This window comes from Tupaia chinensis, unplaced genomic scaffold (genome assembly GCF_000334495.1).
Source record: "Tupaia chinensis unplaced genomic scaffold, TupChi_1.0 Scaffold000096_1, whole genome shotgun sequence".
Classification (NCBI taxonomy): Eukaryota; Metazoa; Chordata; class Mammalia; order Scandentia; family Tupaiidae; genus Tupaia; species Tupaia belangeri.
Genome location: NW_006159558.1, coordinates 3,453,706 through 3,467,782, shown reverse-complemented (window position 1 = coordinate 3,467,782; position 14,077 = coordinate 3,453,706). Strand labels below are relative to the sequence as shown.

The following is a 14,077-nucleotide window of genomic DNA, read 5'->3' as shown; positions in this document are numbered from 1 at the left end:
AAAAAAAAAAAAAAAAAAAGGATAAGTGCTGACAGGGATACAGTGAAAGGGGAATTTCCCTTCACTGCTGGTGGGAATGTAAATTGGTCCAACCACTGTAGATAATATGGAGTTTCCTCAAAGATCTACAAATAGAATTACCATATGATTCAGCACCCCACTCCTGACTGTCTATCCAAAGACAGGAGAATGCTTAGCTGGAATGGTGCTTGCATATCTATGTTACTGTGGCATTACTTGCAATCGCTCAGACATGGAACCAACCTACATGTCCACAAACAGAAGAGTGGATTGAAAAACTATAGGGGGACCAGCAGCTAGCGTAATGGCTATGTCACTGGACTCCCACGTAGTCGACCGCAGTTCACGTCCTGGACCCAGTGGCTTAAAACTCACGCCGGGTGCATGTACGTGCATGCCCAAGATCCTGAGAGGAGAATGGAGGAGAAGGGATTGCAGCGTGGCCATCCCCCGGGGGGGGGGGGGTGATTTCTCGCTTTCTGTCTCTCTGTCTCTCTCTGTCTGTCTGGCGAGCGCACGCACCCTATAGCAATAAACCTCTCAAAAAAAAAAAAAAGAGTAAAAAACTATGGCACATATACTCTATGGAATACTACTCAGTGATAAAAAAAAAGAAAAAAACAAGGCCCTGACTTTTGATATTAAATGGACAAATATGAAAGATTAACTGCTGAGTGAAGCAAGCCAATCTATGAAGAAGAGATATTGTATATCTCCACTTAATATATACAGACTGTCTGTACTATATAGCTGATGTTGAAAGATTAAGTGGTATAGAAACAAAGAAAATGGTTATAGATACTGGATACAGTATGGAGAGAGGGTGAAAAAAGGAGAAGAGTCTTAGGAAAGACATTAAGGAGAAAAATAGAGAGACAAGGCATTTATGGGACACAGTTAATGATAACATGTATAGTATCCCCAACTGGACTGGTGTGAAATGTATTAATGTTGGAAAATTCACTTTACAAGCTAAATGATGTATAGTGATTGAATGTGTGTGGGTACACACACACACACACACACACACACATATATATAAATGAAATAACTCATGGGGTGATGGAAAGTGGCAGTAAGAGAGGATGCCTCTCTATGAGGTAATCCATGTAGGAAGGTTCCAGATTCATGTATGGAGACCTCTGAGTATGCTGGGCACATGTGAAAACATGATCTGGAGCTGTCTGAAAGCTAAGTAGAAGCCCGCATCGAAATCTTATTGGGGTGCTGCCTGGCTGTCTCTCACTCATGGAAGTCATCAATAAATAAACTTAAAAAAAAAAAAAAAAACAGAAAGAAAAAAGATACTGGTATATAGGCCCTTACAAGGAAGTTGTCCCCATTCAACAATGAAAACCAATGAGACTCTGAGAGTTCTCTCAACTTGCCAATGTCTCTGTTCCAAGGCACAGGGCCAAGACGCCAGCTCTCAGGTGTCTGTCTCATCCTAGAGGAACATAAATAAGAATCCTGCATGTTCTGGGGACCCTGAGCTAGGTGAACAAGAGGCCCTTTCTGTTCAGGACATTCCCTGTCTTCTTCCAAATTACCAATGGCAAAAAAGTTTCTAGTGCTGATCCGAAGCAACCTTCATCCTGCAAGGAACCCCAGTGAGCATGTATAGAAAACTTCTGTAAGGACCATGGGCACCTGACCATGGATATCTGGAGTATGTTTATTTAAATCCAGAGACACAGATGGTTCACAAGGCAAGTTGTGAGCCAGATAAATGTGGGTTTTAGTCCTGGCTCAGCGACTTAACAAAGGCGTGACTTTGGGAAGACCACCCACTCTATCTTGAAATGGAGCTGAGTGAGAATTAGGAGACAACACATGCAGAGGAGCTAACCCCGTGTCTAGATGAAGTAAACTTTAAGGAATAGCAGCTCTGAAAGAAGGGCATGGGAGAAGAATCCTCAACATTTCAACAAGTTAATGAAGATGAAGCATCAGTATTAGACTCAGAAAGGGGAAGAAAGTAATCTAGTTCCCACACACAGTAAATTGTCTCTTGATGTGAGGGTATTTCATGGGCTGCATTACCCAGGTAGACACAAGAGAAGTTTCGGGAGTGATAAACTCCTTGCACCTGCTGTGTTTACCTCAAAAGGATTCCATGAAATAGCTAAGAGCTTTGGCTCTAGGGAAACAGAGGAAATTAGGTTCCACGTCCTACTGTGTCAAATGCTATCATATGTCCTTGAGAATCTGCTCACTCTCTATGAACCAGCTGTGTAAGTAATGTCACCAGATTCCTGCGTGCCATAAGAAGTAAGACAGTACAGTGTATGCAGAGGGCAGGTCACCATGTCAGTCACATAGACCACAGGAAAACAAATTACAGGCATCACTGTGACCATGGTTGCTGAACACTGTCCTCTGCTTCCTCCATCTTTGAAGCTGGCTCTGGCCATGTGATTTCTCTGGCTCATGAGATGTAAACAGAGGATCTGTGCCTCCTCTGGGCCATGTTCTCTTCTTCCCATCACAGTGGCCAAGAACATTCCAGGCCACACCAGCCCCAGAAGGCAGCCTGTCACCCGGAGCAAGCATTGCTCGGAGCAGTGCCTTTGGCAACCCCAGAGCACAAACAGCATAAACAAGAAATGGATATTTGTTGTTTGAAGCCTTAGAGATATGGGGTTGTCCTCCTCCAGCCTGATCAATTGGGAAGATGAAGCTATTAGGAGTAAATTGTCAGTCTAGTTCAAAAGAGCTAGAAAAGAATACTATTTGTTATCAAAATATTATAATAATTATGACAAAGGATAATGTTCTCAGTTACAGTAGGTGACTGAGAAGAAAGACAACAGAAAAATGAAAATGAAAACTTTATTCAGGACTCTGGAAATTGACTCTGCTTTCTCCCTTGAATAACATCGGGGCCTCACAGAGGCTGTGTTTGACTTAGGAGCCATGAGAACCCAATTCTTCTCAAGTCTAATATAACAAGCTCAAACCAGGGATGAGTGTTTTGAATATGGTCAAAGTGTGGGTTTTAGAAAGAAGAGGTTGATTTCTGGGTTCTTGCAAATCTCTACCTGTGCATCTTCCTGAGAGGTTTCCCAGCTGAGTACCTGGATAGAAACCAAGCCAAGAGGGACTGCACAGAGACAGAATGGCTTGCCCCTGTCCAGTGTGCACACCCCACCTTCCAGAAGCTTCCAGAAGTTCCCATACCACTGACTAAGACAAATAGGCATAAAATGGTGTAGCCTCTTTCCATCAATTCATAACCTACCAGGAAGACTGGAAATCCATCAATAGTGATAGACTTATGTTCAGTTAGAAGAAGCAAGAGATATACCTACTATCCACACTCTATGGTACAGATAGAAATATTGGAGGACATAAAAGCAGTGAAAATAGTTAATGAGGATAAGACAGTGTGGAATGGGGCAGAAGAAGAGAATAGTATAGAGAAAGATAGCAAGAGAATAAATAGAGAGGTATGATATTAGTAGGACACAGATATGGTTTATTACCTATTGATGATGATGTGTATAGTATTCTCAACTGGATTGGTATGAGAAGTATTTCATGTTGGGTAAAGTCTTTTTACAAACAAAATGAGAAGTAGTGATTGACCATTTAAAAATAATTGGAATAACAATAAAGATAATGATGACTGGGAACAATAACAAAAAGCTATTGGATGATGAAATGGGGATTTTAATATCTCTGTATTGACTGATATGCATGGTATTCCTTCTGGAAAAAGAAACGTAATACACTGTAAAGTTATATGTGATTCAATGTAATATAAACAAGATTATGATGATAATAAATAAATAAATAAATATTAAAAAGCAAGAGAAATGATTTGTAAATATCCAAGCGTGCATCATAACTATTTTATAAGTCGATGTTGACTAGGTTGAATAACTGCTGCTATTAAGAGCCTTCTAAACTAATGACTTTTTACACATGCTCTTTAATAGTAGTCGCTACATAAGCAAAGTTGTTTATTCAACATTAGACATTCTGTGACATTTTTATTTCTAATTTCCCTTGATGGAAGAATGCAAAAGGTTGAAAAAGGTAACAACATGCTACTCTGAATAAAATGATTGGATCTTCTTTACAATGTAAAATCTATAATGCAAATTATAGATATAAGAATGGGGATATACATCTTTAAGTTGAAGAAAAAAAGCTTTCAGCTCATTGCTTTTGTCTCTCAGCACACATAAAGTCAGTCCTGCGTTTTCTAAAGGCATGTCCTGTGGGAAATTTTTCTTCCACTTTTTCTCAAATAGTTTGACGGTGCCTGGTCTTGGTTTTGCTTTTGTTTTTCTTCTATCTGCCTCTTGACACTTTTGAGCATAGAAAAGACATCATATAATGCTCTGGAAGATTTTTTGTTTTGATTTTTGTACTTTTATGGCACCCCCGGATGGCATTACGAGACTTTGGAAATCAATTCTGTGCTGAGAATAATATATGAAATGAAAAATTCTCCCCTCTGTTCAAAGAATAGAGTTCTACTGAGGCCACATCGTGTTTTTCCCTGTACCATTCTATAGTCACAGAAACAATCTTTAGCTCAGTCTGGGGCAACAGTCAAAGAAATTGCTTTAAACATCAGGTCTCAAGGGGAATAAGAGGAGTGGGAGGTGACAAAGGAATGAACAAAAAAAAAACTACATAATGATTATTTTCACTCACTTACAGTTATTTTCTTAATGTTTCCTAGGCCTACTTTTCTCCATTATGAAAGCTAAATATGGCCACTGTAGAAAAAATTTTTAAATATATTTTAAAAAAGGAAAAAGAAATCATTCACAACCTGACCACCAGAAAACAATCACCATTAACATTTTGGTGCATATTTTCCAGTCTTTTATCTATTCATAATTATTTTTTTAAATGTATACATATATTATAAGGAGACTTCAAAAAGTTCATGGAAATGGAATTACTATAAGTTTCTTTTGCTGCAAAGAATTTTGAAATCCATACAGCATTTTTCTTCCTAATAGTCATTTTTTTGAATTTTTATTACTTTTTGAAGACCAACCCCTCATATATATTAAATTCTATATTTACATATAGAATTGATGCTTACCAAGACATGTATAGAGTACCTTTTTATACATATAAAATGAAATCTTTTCAAGTAGGGTTTTCTTATTTTTTAAGAGACTTTTGCTGTAGGGTGCATGCACTCACTGGAGAGACAGAAGGAGACAGAGAGACAGAAAGCGAGAAATCAACCTTCCAGGAGGGATGGCCATGCCACAATCCCTTTTCCTCCATTCTCCTGTCAGGATTTTGGGCATGCATGCACATGTGCCCGGCATAAATTTTAAGTCGCCAGGTCTGGGATTCAAACCGCGATCAACTATATGGGAGTCCAGCAACATAATCATTACGGCATGTGCTCTTCCCTATAAATGGAGTTTTTTGGTGTGTGCGAGTGGTTTTCTTTTGTTTTTTTGAGAGGATTTGCTATAGGGCATGTGCGTTCGCCAGAAAGACAGAGAGAGACAGAGAGACAGAAAGCGAGAAATCACCCCCCAGGGGTGATGGCCACATCACAATCCCTTCTCCTTCATTCTCCTCTCAAGATCTTGGGCACATATGCACATGTACCTGGCATGAGTTTAAGCCACCAGGTCCAGGACTTGAACGGTCGTTGACTACATGGAAGTCCAGCAACATGGCCATTATGCCAACTGCTGGTCCCTATAAATAGAGTTTTTAATAACTGCATAATAGTCACATTGTTTGTGAGGCATTATTCATTTCATTATTTCCTTACTGGTGGCTTTTAGTTTACTCCATTTTTAAGTAATTTGATTTAGTTTTTTATTCTTTTTTTTATCTATTCACATAATAAACAAGAATGATAAACGTCATCACAGAAAAAGAACTACCAGATCACCTCATCATATGAATGATTTAAAGTAGTAATTAAAAAGAAAAGGGATTTAAACTCTATTTCAAATAGTTTTACAGGTGAATTATATGCCTTGAATTAGTAGTCTTTTGGCTGAATATGGAAATTGGTAGGAAAAATAAGAAACAGCAACTGACCTGCAGGCCCAGTGATGATCAGTAAAAGAGCAGGGTGTAGGACCAGCAGATGGTGTAATGGTTATTGCTGGACTCCCATGTAGTCGACCAAGTTTGAGTCCCAGACCCAGCAGTTTGGAACTCAAGTTGGGCACACGTGTGTGTGCGCCCAAAATCCCGAGAGGAGAATGGAGGAGAAGGGGTTGTGGTGTGACCATCCCCCCCTTGGGGGGATTATTTCTCACTTTCTGTCTTTCTCTCCAGCAAATGCACGTGCCCAGTAGCAAAGATCTCTCAAGAAAGAAGAAAAGCAGGGTGCTGTGTCTGGCCAGGAACAGACAGATGGACACGGCATCCCACTGTCAGGAGCAAGCAGCCATTGTGAAAAAGAGAGTAGGCAAGACTACAAATTCTACCCCAGTTTCTGGTCAAAGCTGGGGCTCAGCATATTAACTGGAGAGTGAACCAGGGAAGAGAGAAAAAGGAGGAACTGCAGAAAGAGGAACTAGGGAGGGAGAAGAATGAGTGAAGGAGAGAGAAGAACAGAAGAGGAGAGAAAAACAAGCTCTGGGAGATGGGCTTGGGTCGGTGGTATACATGGCCTTGGGTAGGCTTATGGAAAATCCTAGTCTGGTAAGACAGGGAGCAGAGAGCCAGAGAGGGAGCACGTGAGAGCCTGCCAGTGCGTCCTGGGGATTCCACATGCCAGGACTGGAGAATTGACATGCTCTCATGAGTTAAGGGGAGGTCAGATTAGTAGGCCAGGAGTCCAGATACCAGTGCTGGAAGAACAGAGTTGGGAACCAGTGACCAAAGTGATAAGTCACTCAGTATAGACACACCCCATTTCTTTTAAAAGTATCTATTACTCCATACTTTATTTAATCAAATCCTTTCTTGTGGACATTGGTTTTTGCTTTTTTTTCCCCCACTACTAATAATAAAGGTAGGGGCTTGGAGGGGGCATAGTGATAAAATCAATGTTCTGTGAGGCCGGCCCACATGAGAAGGTTCTGGGCTTGCATCCAGAAGCCTCCCTGAGCACACTGGACATGCATGACCCAGGACTGGCTGAGGCTGGGGGTGGACCACGATGCTGAGACTCTGTTGAGGTCCTGCCTCTTTCTCTCTCTCAGCCTCTCTTCCCCATGGAAGACATAAATATACTTTTAATCATACAAAAAATTTTAAAAAGGAACCAACATCTACCATTGCACAATTATGTGCACATAAATACAGGATAAATTCCTATAAGTGGAATCACTGGGTCAATTAACACTGCTAGAGACTTCCCGAACCACCAAATGACGGTTGCATGCACATCCACACTTGCATACATTGGGTTTCCTTTTTCTTTTTTCCTTTTATTCAATCTTTGCTAATCTGATAGGTAGAAATGGGTGAGAGTTTATATCGCTTTAATTATGTGTGAGGCGTAATAGCTTTTCATTCTGTTAGCTGCTAGTTGTGTTTCTTGATAAAAGCCAACAGAGACAGATGCCTCCATGCTAGGCACGAAGAGAGATGTTGGAAGAATAAAAGTCTCTGAGCAGCAGGCTGCGGTCAGAATTCCCATCCATGCAGAGTGCATGCCACCCTGAGCTGTGCTCTCAAATCCTATGATCTAACTCACCCTAAGTTCACCCTAACTTCTAGACAATGCCTTTTTTATAGTTTAAATGCAGGTTCATCATTTCAGCTGACATATTTCTCTATCATCTTTTACCATGTCTTCAGGAAGACATAATAAAAACACCTGCTATGATTAGAAAATAGCAAGGTTGCTCAACAGGAATGGCAGACACAGCAGAGACGTGGATAAGTGTCCAGCTAGAAATACCGGGCACATGGCTGACCATCACTGAGTCTCAACTTCCTCATCTCTAACAGCATCGACCATGTATCAACATTGCTCAGGTAGGAAAATTCTAGGTGTCATGCCTGAACTTTAAAGTGATCCAAACGCAGAAATGCTTATTTATATTGGCAATACACAGGGTTTTCAAAAAGCTCGTGGACAATGTATATCGTGAGAAAACTATGTACAATTTCAAATTCTTTTTGTGCCAAAATAAACTCATACTTTAATTCCATTTTTCCATGAACTTTCTGTACTCCCTTCATATATGGTAGAGAATGTATGATAAAGAGTAAAATGCCTCTTCACATATCCATTCTCATTCACACCAGGAATTCAGAAGGAGAGAACTCTGCTGTTTCCCCTCCATGAAGCACAAACACAATCTGTTCACCGTAAGCAGTGCCTCAAGCTAGGAGCCTCCTGGGCATGGCCACCCACTCACTAGTACCATCTTCACCGGGCGGTGCTGCCAGGAGAATGCTGAAGGTGAGGAGGCTGATGATCACAACACCGGTACCTCCACTCTAGCAAGGCCGTTAAGTATTACAGAGCTTACGAGAAATTGCCTGAATGCAGGAATAAATGACATGCCCACCCAAGAAGCTTGCTGATTTTTTTTTTCTCGTTCTCCTTTAAAATCTGTTTAGCCCATGGTTCTCATGCACAGCATTATAAATATTCAGGACTAGATAGTTCTCGGGGAGGGGGGGGTCTGTGCAACGTCAGATATTCAGCAGCATCCCTGGCCTCTATACACTAGCTACCCACAAGTTGTGGCAACTAAAACCAGTCTAGGCATTGCCAAATATCCCACAGGGGCAAAATCACCCCTGGTTAAAAGACACTGATTTAGACCATAGGAAAATAACCAAATACATTTTTTGTATATTCAGCATCAACTCTCATGGGGGGAAAATATGATACTTAAAATAGCTCCGTCTTTACTCGGTTCTGAATCCTAAGCTGTTTTGAAAGCTGAGCCAGTAACACCAGTTGTAAGTTAGTAGAGTGAGTCCTCAGGGCAATTTACAACTGATTGGAGAGTATTAACCGCCCAAGGCAGATCAGTCATTGCGGCTGCTGATCTGGAGGGGACAGAGCATTAATAATTCAATAAAGGAAAGGCTGCAGGCGACGCAACTTGGAGTTATTTATTTAGCCAATTAGATTCATTTCTGATAGCAACCCTGCTTTGTGAGTACGAATATGCCGTGTGTATTCTTCAATTAATCAGGAAAATCGTACCTCGCAAATCTGCTTGTATTGCCTTTCCACTGGAAGGTGTGCTACAGGCGCAATCCTCAGGCCTGCAGAGGAGGGAAAGCAGGCTTAGGAGACAGCAGACACATCACTTAGACACCCTCAAGGGACACAGGGTGTAAATTAGGCATAGCAGCTTCTGTCTCACCGCATCTCTCCCTGCTAACTTTCGAAGCTCACGCCAGGACAAGGCAGGGTTGAATTACATCAGGTAAAATGTGGAGCCACTGACACACAGACACAAACAGTTTGTTACCATTAGTGATGAACGGTCCTGTCTTAACCGCTCCGAGACTGGGGAATGTGGCAGGACACACACATCTGACACACCAAAGGCAAGAGCGTCCCTCTGCCGACTTTTCTTACAGGCAGGGTATGGACACCACTGGGGGTCTCTGTGGTGGACCTATTCCCACAGTTTATTTTGGTCCAGTTCACAAAGTGGAATGCATCTTGTCACCGTCTGGTTGTCAATGGGGAGTCAATGGTGAGTCTTCCAGATTATGGTGGCCAAACTGGGAAAGAAACCGTCAACACCAAGAATACCTACACCTAATCAGGTCTACTCATTGGGACCAACCACCAGAAATGCTACAGGGTTTTGCCTAAGATATTAGAGATTTTTTTTTTTTTAGTCATTTACAATCTTAGTGCTTCCATGTCTAGTATGTATTTCACTTCCTGTTCCCTTTCTATCCCTCCTTATTTTTTTGGTCATTTACAATCTTAGTGCTTCCATGTCTAGTCTGTATTTCACTTCCTGTTACCTTTCTATCCCTCCTTATGTTTTTGCTTCTACTCATTTATTGAGTTCTATTCACTGGGGCAGACCATTAGAAATTCTAGAGAGTTTTGCCTAAGCTATTGGAGATTTTTCTTTTCTTAGTCATGTTGAACCTTAGTGCTCTCATTCCTGATTTGTTTCAATCCTTTTTCCCTTTCCCTCCTTTATCTTTTTTTGTTCCATTCATTTGTTTATAGGCCAGATTTTATAAAAATTAGAGGTGCCTGAAAGTTCTGAGTCTCTACAAAAGACCAGGCACTTAGACTAGTTGCTCACTGAGGGGCCGCAGACAAGATTCCAAAAAGAAAATGCTCCTGATCCTTGGTTGTCCTTGCTGTTTGGACAAAGGGTATGCCCCTGCCACAGGAAGGAAGGTTTCCAGTGCACACAGACATGTATTTCAGCTCCCTAGAGATCCAGGGTCAGTCAAATGCCCCTGACAAAGGCATAAAATGGAAATCACATCTCCAAATCATTTTCATTTCACTGATAGTAAAGCAGTGGTTCAGTAAACAAAACATAGAATGTCAACTCCCATGAAATTTCACTGACCCCAAATATTTTCTTTGTCAACCCAAACATACTTTTATGTTTCCTTTTAACACGGTTTTTTGGTTGTGTTCACCAAGGGTGCCAGGCAGGAAGCTGATGCAGTGCTGGGAGGTGCAAGCTGAACTAGGCCTGATATTCCACTTATGCAAGTTATGGGTTTGTTTTCCTTCAGAAGATCCTGGACATGTTTTTAAATGTGGCATCTAAAAAAAATCCTACTAATTCAACTGAATTATGGAGTCCTATATCAGAGAAGTTGGAGACCCTCTGATGAAAAGCAACAGCTCACAGAAATGGAATCTGAGGGAAATCAATGATAATTCAGGAAGAAAAAACTTAAAAATACAAGACATTATTTACACTGGTTAGCCCAAAGTCAACTTCTGAGTAGGCAGAAGAGGGAGAGAAACAGCCCTGTGGGCATCCAGTAAAAAGTGATGTGAAGGGACCAGCAGGTGGCATGATAGTTAACGGTGCTAGACTTCCACATGGCCGACTGTGGTTCGAGCCCCAGACCTGGAGGCTTGATTTCTTATCTTCTCTCTCTCTCTCTCACCCTCTCCCTCTCTGGTCAAATTAAAATAAATAAATAAACTTAAATGAAATAATTCTTAAAAAAAAAAAAAAAAAAAAAAAAAAAAAAACGGGATGGAAATCGTGACTTCGGAGGGGAGCGGGTCCTTGGTGACCCAGCCAGTGTCAATAGCCAGCCCAGAAATAGTGACATACGGCAGGATTGCTGTAACTCTGTGCTTCATAGTTTCCAGTAATTATTCTCAAAAAAAAAAAAAAAAAAAAAAAAGGAGTTTTTTTGTTTCTGTCTCTCTAGATAGATGAATAAAATAAATGGACTGAGATGAAAATAATAACAATAACAATAACAATAACCAACCCTCTGGGAAAGGAGGGGGAGGCCCTGATTTGCAGTGTCTGACAGTTTTCATGGTGTGAATGCTCGCACGGTGGCCACTTGGAGCTCCAGCAGGGTGACTGAACACAGAGACGAGAAAGATGCTTGCAGTTAACGCTCACAGGGGAGAGGAACACCCAGCATGGAGTACCTCGGGCCAAGGCCGTGGAGCTGATAGGATCTGGGCTGGCCCAGACTCACTTCCTGTGCTTGGGGATTTGCTCTGTAAGGAGCTTTCATCTTGACACAGAGGGGCTTTTCTGATCATTTATTCTAGGCAAATGAATGGAGCTTCTTTCCTTTATCTCTCCCCACTTGGCTTTATGAAATTCTTCAGAATTTAAAAATTTATGAAAAGCATAGTAACTCAAATCTGAAGCTCAAAGGACTGTTCGTTTCTTCTCCTGCTGTGACCCTATTACATTAAATATTGCATGAAATTATGATGCCAATAATTTAGATTCGGAAGCATTTAGTTATGAAGAGAATTCCTGTAAGTGGCATTTACTGTCAAAGGATTTCAGTCTCTCTTCCTTCTCTTTCTATCACTCCCTTCTCCCTGCTTCTCTCTCCCACTAATGTTCTTTCTCCTTTGGACTTTCTCCCTCTTTTATCGATTTCTTTTTCTAGTTTCTATATCCTTCTTTCTCCACTTGTCCCTTCTCTCCTTTCTGTCCAGTCTTCCTTTCCTTTTCTCTGTCCCCGATAACACAGTATGGCTAAGACTTCTAGTCCTATTCTCATAGAACACCTGGGCAATCCTAGAACCTGGTTCCCAATCATGTTTGAAACATGAGTAATATACCGGATTGTAGAGCTAACAGGAAGAAGTACATGAACTGAAGCATAGCAGAATACCTCCCATAATAAAAGCCTGAACAAACTCTGTGTGCATAGAAAGTATGCATTACATAGACACAGGGAGTAAATTACTTAGCACGTACACAAAGCTAGCTGAAAATCCTGCAATAAAAATTCTGAGTTTTGCTTCTTTTTTATTTTGAGGTTATTCCTTGTTGTAGAATATGTAAACCAAACCTGGAACTATGCACTCTTCTATATCCAAAGGAACAGAAGAGTAAATAAGATCCTAAGGTTGAAATAGCTTAAATTACAAAATTGGCGCAATTTGAAAAAATACCCTAAGCCTTGAGAAGAAGGGGGAAAAATGTCATTGTGGAGGGATTAAACAAAGAATAAAAAACCTATTAAGGACATAGATCATGTCAGGGTCGATTACTTCTGTCTGCCTGACACAGACAGTGCAGTCAACATGTGCACAACAGACTCTAAGCCCGACCATTCCCGAGAGCTAATTCTTAATTCAGAGTCATATTCCATAAGGCAGAGGTTTCAGGATGCACCCATCAGATTCTGTCACCCAACAATAACAAGAAACGGACAAAATAAACTGCTCATATGTCCACAGATTTTTCAGAAGGTAAAGAAGCAGATTCCCAGTGGTTTCAAGCAATCCTTTAAAGACCTTTTCCAAAGATTATGGCAAAGTCTGTGCTTCATGTTTCTCTCCTACATAAAGACGAAAGTGGTGTTTATAGTTCTTGCAGTCACTTGACAACTATGTCAGCAACAATTCCTCCCACTGTCACGGCGACCTAAAAAGTTCCTCATATCATCATTTTATTTGAACATGCAGGCTCTTACATAGCATGGCATTGGGAGATTATAAGCAAATAGCCAGCCAGCTGAATGTCACAGCCACACTCACCATGATGCTAAACAGAAATGCTGCAAGTATAATTAAAGAGTTTGTTTTAAAAGTGCTAGTGAAGAATTATTTTACATTTCAAACCAAGTACCATGACGGTGACACATTAAAAGTGTTATTTATTGTTACATATCAGTATATTTATCATTGGAATTTCATTCATGATTAAATGTGATTGGTATTGTTCATATCATTGTTTTGGAGGTGAGTGTGAGGTACTGAGCAAGTCCACCTCTGTACAGCTAAGATTTCCTCTGCTCCCTTCTCAGGGCAGGTGATGTCACCTGGATCTGCAGTGTTGGGCTTCTAGGGAGGCCCCGGCTTCAGAATCCCCAAAATGCAGGTCCTTCCTCACTCTGTCCCCACCCTCCATCACATTAGTGCCTCCAGAGTGGATGCGGCATCTGTTTGACACCCATGACCAGGGTTCCCAGGTTTAGCAAACAAAGAAGATAAGATGAGCGAGTGAATTTGACACTGACAAGATGACTCCAGAGGCAAAACAAGGTAAGCTCTTGTGAAGGGACTCTGCCCAGCATTTTGACCTGTCACGTTCTAAGTCACTCTCTCCCTCTGTCTCTCAGAGCATGTTAGTCATTACTCCCCTCAGGTCAGGAAAATCAAAGACTGATCTCAGCCCTGTATGGGCACTGTGTGAGCATCTGTGTGGGCACCTGTCTGCCACACACCTACAGAAGACTTGGTCCTCACCTTGGTCAGTTCTTAAGTTGACGTGGTCTATGCTCTCTGGCATGACACTTGGGTGTCAGTGTCCCTGGATCACACATATTTCCTAAAAACATTTACATGTTATATCCTAGAATAAAATTTGCCCACTTAGGTTTCTTTCTGAAAACAAAAAGACAGTTAAATGTATTTGAAATCCTTCATCGGGATAAGTGATTGTGGAAAGGAGAATATTAGAAATCTATGAGTCTCTGC

At 41.1% G+C, this 14,077-nt stretch overlaps 1 protein-coding gene across 6 annotated transcripts in view; it reads right to left on the bottom strand.

Moving 5' to 3' along the window:
* The window catches only part of SEMA5A (semaphorin 5A), a 525,920-nt gene that overhangs the window by 436,304 nt on the left and 75,539 nt on the right, over positions 1-14,077 (bottom strand). The window contains exon 1 of one of the 6 annotated variants that reach the window (XM_027769891.1): positions 9,146-9,199. The exons of the other annotated variants lie outside the window; for them this stretch is intronic. The gene's annotated coding sequence lies outside the window, so the exon portion shown is untranslated. Of the gene's footprint in view, positions 1-9,145; positions 9,200-14,077 lie in introns of those variants that run through there. 6 annotated transcript variants of the gene reach the window in all.